Source organism: Callithrix jacchus, chromosome 1, assembly GCF_049354715.1.
Source record: "Callithrix jacchus isolate 240 chromosome 1, calJac240_pri, whole genome shotgun sequence".
NCBI lineage: Eukaryota > Metazoa > Chordata > Mammalia > Primates > Cebidae > Callithrix > Callithrix jacchus.
Window position 1 is genome coordinate 139572007 of NC_133502.1, and position 13118 is coordinate 139585124.

The 13118-nt window shown below is 43.7% G+C and overlaps 1 protein-coding gene across 1 annotated transcript in view; it reads left to right on the forward strand.

Moving 5' to 3' along the window:
- The first annotated feature begins 597 nt into the window (after positions 1 to 597).
- Positions 598 to 13118, forward strand: part of ACO1 (aconitase 1) — a 65894-nt gene continuing 53373 nt past the window's right edge. Inside the window, exon 1 of the mRNA XM_035307488.3 lies at positions 598 to 688. The gene's annotated coding sequence lies outside the window, so the exon portion shown is untranslated. The remainder of the gene's footprint in view (positions 689 to 13118) is intronic.

The window sequence follows — 13118 nt, forward strand, 5'->3', positions numbered from 1 at the left end:
ATTGTTTTGACTTGACCGGTGAACATCGTGCATTACAAAGTGTTGTTTTGTAACATGTCCAAGGAAATCTGCACATTGCACTTTTGGCCCAAAAATGTTGAAGCCCTATTGTGACAGCGTGACTCTGATGCCCACTTGGCAGGCTTTGCGCAAAGAATTAAGGCGAGGGTGGAGAGGGTGGGGACAGACAGAGTGAGAAGGAAGGCTGGCGAAGGGACCACACGTACGGGGGCAGCCAGCTAATGAAGCCTCTGCAGTTATGGCCAGATCAGTTTTTTAAAAACAATTCCATTTCTTCCCCGCCCTTTGGTCACTTCCCAACGCCCGCTGGGCAGTCACATGCTACCCCTCAAAGTGAACAACTCCCTCGTCCCAGGTCCCGGGCTGGCAGAAGTGGACCCTGGCCGAGGGAGCAGCCCTCCCACTGCCTGCGGAGAAGCCCCTTCGCCACCCTAGTCTCCCGCCGGGGGCCAAGTCCTCCAGGCCCGCGGGGGCCCCCGCAGGCTCCGCCCCCTCCTCCGCGCGCGGCCCGCAAGCGCCGTCCCTGCTCCGCCCATCGCGCGGCGGCCCCTGGGGCGAGAGTGGGAGGAGCGCGGAGGCGGCTGCTGGAACCGCGCCGCGTGCGGGAGGGCGACCCGCTGCTGGAGTCTGGTGCGCCGGTCGCGGTAGCCCCACTGTACAGTCGGAGGTGAGTACCGACGTGGCCCGACTCACGTCCCCAGGCGGAGCGCCGCCCACCCTGTGCTCCTCGGGAGTCGGTGCCGGCCTTTACCGCGGTGCCCGAGGCAGAGCGGCCCCGGGAACACGGAGGCGAGCTTGGGGAGGCTGAGAGAAGGGTTGGGGACGCGTTTCTGGCGACTCACGTCTCCGCCATGTCCCCAGTCTGTGTCAACCCGGGGAGAGGGATTGGAAGTGGCTTTTCTAGACCCTCTTAGCCTTGGCTGTGTTTCCTGTCCTGGAAGTCCTTGCCTAGAGTGTGCGGCTGGCCCTGGGAGTCCTAACCCCGAGGGGGTGAGTCCCGCACTGAGGGTCCTCGCCCAGGCCCGGCTGGCTGGATAGGGAAATCCTTGCCAAAGTTATGAGGGCAGATCCGGGAATCAACTCCAAGGGGCAAAGGGAAAATGGGGTGAAGGGTAAGAGACCCTTCGGTGGGAGGATTGAACACAGAGCCTACCCTGATAGATTCAGAGATCCAGAAAGGAGCTAGGGCTGCAGTTAGGACCAAGTCATTTTTTTCCACACTCAGCTAGCACATCGTAATGGCATCTTCCTTCTTGCAACACAGATAACTCTCTTCCCTGGGGGACAGCCTCTAGGGCAGAAGTCCCCAAACTTTTTTGGAACTCAGTACCCCTTCACACTCTTAAAAATTAGTATCTTAAGGAGCTTTTATGTGAGCTATATCTATCCATATTTGTACTCTATTTAATAATTAATTTTAAAAGATAGTAGTTATATCTTAACATTGCCTGTTTTTATGAAAAAGAACTGTATTTTCCAAAACAGAAAATTATTGAGAAGAATGGCATTGCTTTACAATTTTGCAAATCTCTTCGATGTCAAGCATAATTGAAGACAGCTGGATTCCGATAGCTGCTTCTGCAATTTGTTGCATTATTAAGTATCATGTAGCCTGTTGAGATCTCCACTGTATACTCTTGAAAATGTGTGAGTGAAAAAAAGTAACATTTGATTACTGTGAAAGTGATTTTGACCTTGCGCATCCCTAGGAGGTCTCTGCACCACACTTTGAGGATGCTAGTATAGGAAATGCTTTAGAGGCTTCATTCATTGGGCCTGCTTCCTGTTTGTGATCCTTCCTCTGAATGGGAACACACACTACCCCATGCCATGGACAGTATTAACCTCTGGTATCTGGGACCAGATTTGATCTCACTTTGGAAACCAAGTACTAGGTCCCCACGTGAAGCTGATGAACCTTGATAGCCTCCTGAAAAGGCAGCAAAGCTTCATACCTGCCTTTGGTTGTTTCTGTGCCTGCAGAGCGGACCATCAGTATTACAACAATGATGTGGCAAACAGGACTTGTGGGCTCAGAGAAGTATCAAGGGGGAGACCATGCCAAGTGTGTAGGGGTTCCTGTGAGAGTCACCAAGTAGTCAGGATGTTATTTCCACAAGAACAGGGAGGCACGCTTTTGCCTTCCCTTCCACATGTTCATTTCTGTTTGCAGGTGCGTGGCTATTAGCCTTAAGTTTATTGGAATAATGATTCCCAGTCTTGATGTTCTTTCGCTTTCCACTTTCAGAGGTGTGTCACTCTGAGTGATGCTTCCTCAGCCCGTGTCAAAAAGCAGTTTCCACCATCCTGGAGTGTGGTAGGTGAGATCCTTCACAGGAACCTTTCCTTAGCTTTGTGCTTTGTCAGAACAAGTTCAAGACAGATGTTACGCGTATATACACGGAAGGAAGAAATTTTCTAACTCCATCCTCGCTTTTGTTCCTTCATCCATAGAGCCTCTTGTGCTCTGATGGATCAGTTTAAATGCTACGGCAGCTATTTGAGAAATGTTGCATGCACGTGAGCATGTTGTGTGTGTTGCACAGTCCACAGATGGGAGAAGGAAATGGGATCTAAACTCTGAGCACCTGCTGTGTTCTTTGTATTAAAAATTTTCAGTTTGTTGATTGGGTCTCATTCCTTCATTCTTTCAGTAGATATTTATTGGCCACCTATTTCTTATGTGTCCATTTATGTACTGGATGTCAGGAAAGTAGAAAGCACAAAAGATGCAGTCCTTGTCTTTCTGGAAATTGTGGTCTGATAGCTTGAATAACTGCCAGTTAATTGAGATTGTTCATTGTCAGATGGTTTACATGAAAGCTGTTCCTGTGTGAAGAATACCCCTACCTAAAGTGTGCTTCAAAGGCAGTGCTGAGGAAACCAGAGTCCTACACTGTGAAGATGTTGATAAAAACCAACATGTGTCACCATGTGCCTGGCAAAGAACTTCCTTTGCCTTCTTTCCCCCATTCTTCCTTCTACATAGGAAGTAATTTTCTGTGAGGCAGCCAGACTCACAGGGAAACTACCTCCAATTGGTTCTAGCCACTGTGCCAGCCTTGGGTATGACACACCTTCTCTAGGTCTCAGTGTCTTTGACTTTAAAATGAGAAGTTAAGCTATTGACAGTAAGTATCCGAAGGAGCCAGTGGTTTCAGATCTGGTTTATAGTAGCAGTTGTGCTTATCTCTTCCTAACTCCGTGTTCAGTGGCAGCACATTTTTTTAGATTGAAATAAGCCATGGTGGGAATGGTTAAGCCATGGAAATCAGCAAATGCTGTATCAGAGCTTTTTTTTCCCCTTGGAGTTCAGGTTGTTAAACCTTCCAGCTGACTGACACTGCTGTTGTCAGAGCCAAAGTGCTTTTGGTTTCTTTTTTTTTTTTTTTTTTGTCTTTTAGTAGAAAATGGACTCTTTAGCCTAGACAAAGATTCTGGATATAAGATATATGATTCAGGTCCTCTAAAATTTTTGATAAAGAAAAAAATCTGTTTTCATCATATTCTAATATATAGATCAGCAAACTTTTTGTGTAAAGGGATAGGTAGTGAAGTATTTTAGGCTTTTTGGGTTGTGGTTATTCAGTTTCTATTGCAGCTACTTAGCTCTGCTGTTGAAGCATGAAAGTAGCAATAGACATTATACAAACAAATGAGTATGGCTGTGTTCCAGTAAAACTTGATATACAAAAATAAGTGCTGGCCATAGTTTGCAGACCCCTGACTTAGACTACCTGAACAAGAACCATCCTTCATAGAGAAAGTTTTGTGGAAAAGGAGATTCTCCAGGACTTTATGCGTGAATACCAGGAACTTGAGTCTCCAAGATGGATATAGCTGGCAGTACTAACTGCAAAGGATTTGGAATCAGTCATAGAAGAATCCATTGTAGGTTGTTTAAAAGAAGGCTAAATGTGTTCAAGTTTTGAGGACAGAGTCACATACGGGCCTTATTCCTAATTCCCTCCCTGGAGCCATCTCAGATGCTATGCTGGAATGGATGGGCCTGCAGTCTAACCCATTGTGTAAATTTTCTGTGTTCTTATGCAAAAACTAGTAGCATCTCTAGGAGCTGTCTTGATTCCAGGGGCAGAGACAAAGGAAATGTTAAAAAAGGATGGAAAGGCCAGGCATGGTGGCTCACACCTGTAATCCCAGCACTTTGAGAGGCCAGATTGCTTGAGCCCCGGAGTTCAAGACCAACCTGGGCAACATGGCGAAATCTCATCTCTACCAAAAATACAGGAAAAAGAATAGCCAGATGTGGTGTCATGTATGTGTAATCCCAGCTACTTGGAAGGCAGAGGCAGGAAGATAACCTGGGAGGTCCAGGCTGCAGTGAGCCACAATAGCATCACAGCACTCCAGCCTGGGCAATAGAGTAAGACCCTGTCTCAAAAAAGAAATATCCTCATTATATATGTATATTGTACATTGTAAAGTACACTGTGTGTGTATACCTGTGTGTATGCATATTTCTACATCTCTGTGTACATAAGTTGTGTACATGTGTCATATACTCCATTCCATGTATTTAAAGTAGTGTCATGAATGTTTAGAAGACAGACCAGTAACCAGTTATGGGCAGTGGAATGAGGTAGAAAGAAGGCAGGGAACTTTTGTTACTTTTCGTAATACCAGATTTGTGTCTATTTTGTGAGGAAGGATATCCCGTAGCATATTCATATATTGGTTTTACAGCTTAAAAACAAAAACCTAAAATCCCAACAGCCTATACTTTTGAAAGGAAAATGGAGCTATTTCTCTGATAGGAATGTTGCCACCATCCTCCTCCCCCAATAAAAATAATTACTTTATCATATCACAGCTCTGAACTTGTATATATATTAGTACATATTAACAAAATAGTATTGAGAGAGAGCCTCTCAAGTCAAAACATTTTATTTAACAGTGTTAATGTTTGACTCTTGTCCAGGGTTAAGAAATACTAGGTCAAAGTATTCCTTAGCGAGCTATTATTCAGCCTTTACACTGGTGTTTTAAAATGCTGTTGTACAGTTTTTAAACTAAAAAGCGTGTTACACAGCAGTATTTCCCTGTGAGTCTACATTTCTGAGGAGAGGAATCATGTGCATATATGTATGAGTTTGCCCTTGCATGTCCAAAGGCAGTGGATGTGCCAAAACATTAAGTGCTTATCTCTTGGTAGTGGAGCACAGTTGCTTTTTAGATTTTCTTTACTTTAGCTTATCGAGGTTTTCAAGCATGAATAAATATTACATTTGATGTTACCAAAATGAACTCCTGCAGTATGTTTACACCTGGTATGTTGAGGACAGTTCTTCCATCTTTCTTAGACTGTCTTACCACCAGCTTACCTGGTAGCAGACCCCAGCTACTCTCTCCCAGTGAGAAGTGTGAGGCATGGGAAACCAAAAAACAGGCACAGTGACCATGTAGTCACATTGTTCCGTGTCTGCGTCTCCTGAAGAGTCTGTCTGACCTCGGCCCCACCCTCTCACTTCGGTTGACTCGCACCATCATCAGCTGACCATCTCCCTAGATCAACTGGCCTTCATTTCGTTTTTTTTCCCTGTATTTTTAATGGAAGATCTCAGACATAAAAAGTGGAGAGGAGGGTATAAACCCTCAGCCTCAGCTACTGTGAACAGTGATAATTGGCCAATTTTGTTTCCTCTATACCTTTTTTTTTTTTTTTTTGAAACAGAGTCTTGCTCTGTTGCCCGGGCTGGAGTACAGTGGTGTGGTCTCAGCTCAGCAACCTCCACCTCCCAGGTTTAAGAGATTATCCTATCTCAGCCTCAGAGTGGCTGGGATTACAGGTGTGTACCACCACACCCAGCTAATTTTTGTATTTTTAGTAGAGACAGTTTCACCATGTTTGCCAGTCTGGTCTTGAATTCCTGACCTCAGGTGATCTGCCCACCTCTGCCTCCCAAATTGCTGGGATTACAGGCAAGAGCCACCATGCCCAGCCCCTCCCCTACACTTTTCTTCAACATCACCTCTTTTTCCCTCTGTCAGGAGTTGGCATCTTCATTTGCAACTGTAAGAATTAACAAGAATCCGGCCGGGCGCGGTGGCTCAAGCCTGTAATCCCAGCACTTTGGGAGGCCGAGGCAGGTGGATCACAAGGTCAAGAGATCGAGACCATCCTGGTCAACATGGTGAAACCCCGTCTCTACTAAAAATACAAAAACTTAGCTGGGCATGGTGGTGTGTGCCTGTAATCCCAGCTACTCGGGAGGCTGAGGCAGGAGAATTGCCTGAACCCAGGAGGCGGAGGTTGCAGTGAGCCGAGATCGCGCCATTGCACTCCAGCCTGGGTAACAAGAGCGAAACTCCGTCTCAAAAAAAAAAAGAATTAACAAGAATCCTAGATCTTATTAGGTCTTGGAGGAGTACCCATGTATTGACTGCTGCAGCAAAAATTTTAAACCTGTTCTGCCCTAATGTCAGCCAAACTGAACTGCTGAGCAGTCCCTGAACACTTGTGTGCTATCCTGTTTCTGTACTTTTTTATTTGCTCTTTACTCTGCCTATGCATCTAAATTTCTCTTCCACTTCCTAGTCCTCTGTAAAGCCTTTCTTGAATCCCATTTGTAGCTGTTTCTTTCCTTTGACTCTTCTTATGACCCTTATCCTATTGTATTTGTGTGTGTATCTTAGTCGTCTTGTTAGATTGCAGTCTTCAAATATGAGGAGGAATGTTTGCCTGTTTTCTTTCCTGTGGTATTTAGCAATGCATAATGCAAAGAAGATACTCAAGAAATACATGCTAAAATAATTTGCATTGATCAAGTTCACTAAAGAAAAATTTTGAGCGTAAAAGAAATCCATCACATTAAAAGAAAAATTTTCAAATATGACTTGGGACCAGGAAGATTTTTCTTTCACCTGTTTGGATTTTAAAATATTTTTTCACAAATACATCTGGAGCCTTTGGGTCCTCTCTCATTGTAGAATGCATCCCCCAGCTCCCTGCCAGGAGAAAGACCTGAAAAAATAAAACTGAAAATTAGTGGATCACTTGTATTGGATAAGAATGATTCTCGACTGTATTTTAAATACTTGTTTTAAAATGTATGTTTGAATCTTCAGTAAAAGAAACACGCTACATTTAGAGCTTACCAAAGGTAAGTCAATAGCAATCTCATGAATTGTGGCAGCTCATGGGGATATGATTCCCAGTATATGCAGCGGTTCCATGATTACCTCATTTAATTATCCCAGCAGCCCTTGTCGTCTGGGCAGAGCAATGCAGACAGACATTGTTAAAATATGCAAAGAAGTAAAACGGAGGTTTAAGAATATAGAGGAAAATCTTGTCCTCAGCAGCAAGTGGAAGAGACTAACTTTAAGAATCGAGGAAACCAAGAGTCTTTGGGATTAGATGTTGCAAACATGTGAAGACCCAAAAGCATCTTCCTAAGCATGTCTTTGGGAGATAGAACAGGTTCTTGTGCCTCTTAATGCCATAGACCTATTGAAATGATATCACACTCTCTGAGCCAGTTGTTCCTCAGATTCCTCATGTCCTGCTTTCATCTTTGTTGTCAAAAATTAATCCCCCTTAGATAAATTAGGCTGTTTGCACATGAATGCTGGTGTGGCTCTCTCTCATTCTCTTGTCTTGACCTAAGAAGAACCCTGGGCAAGTCCATCTTTGGATAGTGTCACTTGCCTGGGCCATTGCTCAAGAAACGGACGTGTATGGAGCACTTAATTATTCAACATCCTCATCATCCTTTCTATAACTGCTATTGTAGAATTACAAAGCAAAGTGCAAGTTGTGGCATAGTTCATGAAGAAGAGGTGTCAGTCTGAGAAAGTATCCTCCTACATAATCACCAGGTTTGAATTTTTGCTTGAGAACAGATAAGAAAAATACGCCATTGCCAAGAATTTGCTATGTACAAGAGCTATGCAAGGCAGATGTTTGAAAGGTACAATTTTGTGTTAATGGCAGAATCAAAACTAGCCTTAGGATTGGTTTTAAGGATATTTCATAAACCCTTATTTTCTTAGATAAGAAATCAGTCTCCTTCTAAGTGTTGATAATGCCTATATTATTTACATCAGCCTATTCTTTAAAAGTTACCTTCATACAAATTTTGCCAAAATCAAGGATGTTTTAGGAAACATGAGGTTTACCATCTTGTCATCATATATGTACTTAGAGATTGGAGATTATTTTGAAATGAAATTTAATTTTTAATCCTTTTTTTTTTTGTATTTTAATATGTTAAATGACTGTAAAATGATACCACTTATGTTGCCTGTTGGGAGGAGCATGGTGCAAGGGAGTTGGTTCTGACATCAGGTGCCTGAGTTTGACTCGCAGGTTGGTCCCCTGCCAGCCATGAGACCATGGCAAGGTACTTAACCCCTCTGATCCTGTCTTCTCTCATGTAAAATGGGATGGTGATGCCTTTGTCACAGAGTTGCCAAGGGACTGCATTAGAGAAAGTAGGTGAGGTCCCTGGCACCCCACGGGCACTCTCCAAGTGTCTCCAGGCTGTTGTGCTTCTGGAGTGACCTGGCACTCGTGGGATAATGCTCACACATTGCTGCTGTTCTTCCCAGCTTCTGTCCCGGCACAACCTAAGTTCCAGGCCCATATATGCCTTTGCCCACTGGACATCTTCATCCCAGATCCACCATGTCTAAAACCAACATCCCAGTTTTCATCTTGTTCATTGGCTCTGCCAGTTTGCCCAAATGAGAAACATGGAAGGTATTCAAGAGCTCTCTTTCTTCCTCACCTACCCCAGTCCATCCTGCTTTTATAACTGTCTCTGGATTTGTTTCCTCCTTCACCTCCTCCTTGCCTTGTCTTGATGACTGTAATAGCATCATAACCTGCCTCCCTAACTACAGTCTGGCCTCCTTTCCCTGAGTCAGTCTATACCACTACCAGAATGATCTCTGAAAATCAAATCTGGGCTTGAAGATTACAGCTCCGAATCCTTTAATGGTGCCTTCTTACCTTTGGTAAAAATTTAAACTTTGCTGCAACCTAGACTTTGCCCTATCCCTTGTTTCTTAGCTTTCCCCAATGTGTACCCTGTACTTTATCCATGTGAAACAACTTTATGATTCCAACAGTGTCACAGTTTTGAGCCTTAAATGTATTGTTCGATCTGCCAGCTTATTCTTTCAGTGACTCCCTACCTCTGTATAATTCTGGAAGGCCTGCGCTTGGTGTCGCCTGTCATAGAGGCCTTTCTCTCCCCCTCCAATGCGCTGATGCTGGATTAGGTACTTTCCCTTGATGGTTCTTTGTCAGCCTTCATCCACCACACCTGTTGCATGGGCTTCATGATATTCTGATTTCTCCTGCACAGTCTCTATTCTCAATCTGAGCATCTGAAAGAGGACAGAGACTTTATCCCTTCATCCCAGGTCTATAAATGTCATATTATGAATGAATCCACACCAGTCCCTTCCCATAGACAATGTAGAAAGACCCAGATCCCTGAAGAGCCGAGGTCTAATGATGCTTTAATATTTGTCACACCTTCAACCCAGTGAAGCAGAGCAACTATGCCATTATGGGAGTCACTGGGATGGAACCAGCTACTTCAGAGCTGGGCTCTGGAGGCTGATGGACTTGGGTTTGCATTCAAGTTCCCCCTCTAAGCATGCCTGCATCTGGCTTCAGATTTGCTGCTCCTGACCTCCTCCTATCCTGCTGTGGGGAAGGAACTGCTGCTCAGAAACAGGAGCATCAGGTCCTCCTGACAGTTGCCTGTCTTAGGGAAAATCAGTAAATGTATGGGTTTACATATTGAGCATCTGAGAATTTATTAGCATGAGTCATCCCTGAGTTCAGTTAGCCCTGATGAGACCAGGTTGGTGAGGTGGGTGGGGATAGTTGGCCTCAGACACTTGGTGAATTCACAGAGGTAAAGTTGGCCCTATAAGATGACCTCTCACAGACACCCAATCTCTTGTAGTGACAGCCTTTGTAATTCCTGATTCCTGAAGTTTGAGTTAGAAAAATTCATTGCCGGCCAGGCGCGGTGGCTCAAGCCTGTAATCCCAGCACTTTGGGAGACCGAGGCAGGTGGATGAAGAGATCGAGACCATCCTGGTCAACATGGTGAAACCCCGTCTATACTAAAAATACAAAAACTTAGCTGGGCATGGTGGCGTGTGCCTGTAATCCCAGCTACTCAGGAGGTTGAGGCGGGAGAATTGCCTGAACCCAGGAGGCAGAGGTTGCGGTGAGCTGAGATCGCGCCATTGCACTCCAGCCTGGGTAACGAGCGAAACCCCATCTCAAAAAAAAAAAAAAAGAAAGAAAGAAAAGTTCATTGCCACAATCGGATGAAATGAGTTCCGGAGCCTGAGGAGATCATGCAGTTTTCTTAAAGATTGAATCTCATCTGAACCTGCTTTGTAATACTTTTTTTGAAAGTGCAGCTGTCTCCACCCACTACTCTTCATCATAAAACTTAGATGCAGGCCGGGTGCGGTGGCTCATGCTTGTAATTCCAGCACTTTAGGAGGCCAAGGCAGGTGGATCACTTGAGGTCAGAAGCTTGAGACCAGCCTGACCAACATAGTGAAATCCTGTCTCTACTAAAAATATAAAAATTAACCAGCCATGGTGATGGCTACCTGTAATTCCAGCTGCTCAGGAGGCTGAGGCAGGAGAATCACTTGAACCTGGGAGGCAGAGGTTACAGTGAGCTGAGATTGCGCCACTGCACTCTAGCCTGAGTGACGAAGCAAGACCATGTCTCAAAAAAAAAAACCAAAAAAACAAAAAACTTCATTGCAGTAGGACTTATTTGGGGGTCTTTGCAGGTGACATGTACTACACCCCACTGGTGACCATGGGGAGGTGAAGAGTAGGGGGCCCACATTCTGAGAAAGGACTGAGGAAGACCTCGAGGAGAGGATAAGGTCAGGGGCAGAGGGCCAGGTCAGATGCCGGCTTCTGAGGACAATGCTTCCTTTACTTTCTTGCCAAATGTTTCATGACCCCTTGGTGACTTTCTTTCAGCCTGTCTCTGGAATTTATAAATGCTGAAGTTCACCCAGACTTTTTACAAAACTACTTATGTTGGCCCACAGTGACAATAAAAAGTAAAAGTGATTATTTCTGTGAGTTTGTGCTGTTGCAACTAATTTAAAACCAGCTGAGAGGTTGTGTTAAGTCTTTCTCTTTGGGAGTTGCAAGTGATGCTCTGCCCCATCTTAGCCAGTGAGCCCAGAACTGGGGGAGCCCTTAAGAGGCAGGGGCTGCCTGGTCAGGCATTGTTATAGCATGGTCCCCCAAATCCTGTTATTTTTGGCAGTGGCTGTACACGTCTGCTGAGTGAGTCATGATCATTTTTGTGATATATCCTGAGAATTTCCAGTGTTACTTAATAGTGAAATTCAGGGAAACAGGGTTAGATTTCAGGAAGTAAACCACTTTTTAAGTGCAGTGCAATATTTTCATATATGAGTTAATTTCTTATCAAACTTTAACCAGTTTTGATATTGGAAATCTACAATTTAAGCCAGATGTACAGCTAGGCCTTTGTAGCTTGTCTTTATCAAAGTCCTTATTGTGGCCACTTTATCAGCTGTCTATCAAAGTCCTCACAGTAGGGACTTTGATAAACTACAAACACCTAGCTATACACCTGGCTTAAAGTATAGATTTTCAACATCAGAATTGGCTAAAGAGCCTCATGTGGTCTGGCCCCTGCTACCTCTTGCCTTTTCTGTCTTGCCCTTTCTTGCCCTCACTCACCTTGCCCTCCTCAGCCTTCCTTAGACCCACCAGGCATGCCCTCACCTCAGGGCTGTTGCATGTGAGCTTACCCCTCCCCAGACTGCACAGTGGTTAAACATCAGTGAGGCCTGCTTGATCACTGACACCTCTACAGCCCCTGCACATCGTACTGCTCTTGCCCTGCTTTATCCATAGAATGGGTCACCATCTGGCATTGTATATTTATTTATTTATGCTCTCTCCTTCCATTAAAACAGAAATGCTGTGAGGGCAGGGACTCTGACTCTGTTGTTCCCTGATGTATCCGTAGGACCTAAAACAGTTCCTGGCACATACTAGACAGTTAACATGAACATGAATGAATGAATTACAGAATTTTTTCACTTAGGACTTTTTAGATCATTAACCAACCTTATTTATAGGTTGGGAAACTGAGGCATGGAAAAGTTATATGGCTAATTCAAAATAAAACCATTTAAGAACTATTTAAGCTACTTAAGTTTTTTTTTCTTTTTTTTTTTTTAATCTTGACATATATGTAGAACATTCTGGTCAGTTATCCAGGATCGGACAAGACTGAGTGAAAATAGACCAACCACATAAAAACTGAGCAAGAAGAGACAAGCTGCTCTGAGATGGCAAACACTTCTGATACAGAGGCAGAGTTGTGTTCTTCTTTGTTGCATATGGTGCATCTTAGACATACTTAGTGCTCAAGAAAAATGTGTAGACAGATGTGGTTATATTGTTAAATCCATTCTTTCTGCACCACTCTTTCCCCTGCAGTCTCTCTCCAAAAAATAGATAATTGCTCATATGACATCTCCTTCAAAGTTTTTCTAGTTCAAGGATCGTAGTTAAGAGGTTTTTGTTTTGCATAAATCACTTTTATGAACAGGTAAAAGTGTTCATAAAAGTGACCAGGTTTCTTGGAAAATTCAGAGATATTTAGTCCAGTTTCTCACATGCATCAACATCAAATAAAACAAGGGATTAATATTTTCAGCTCCCCTCTTAGGAAAGAACTAAGTTGAACTAAGCCTTGGTGATATTGCTGGCCTAGATGATTCTGACCTCAATGTTGTTTATGTTCACATAGATATCCTTGGAATTTTACTTTTGACCAAAAAAAAATTGTTTATAAGTAGCATGATGTTTAGATATACAAAAGTTAGTTTAGAAGTGGGGCCAATTACTTTCTCTTTAAACAGAAATGAAATGTAGCTAACCTTTGTAATGAACTTAAGTGAACCTTAGAGATGCAGTGATAGTACTTAGACTTTAGAGTTGGAAGCCATGGCAATTCAAGACAGGTATATTTCAAAGATGTGAGAAGAGAGGGAAACAGATGGGTGCTTTTCTCTCTTTTGCATCGATT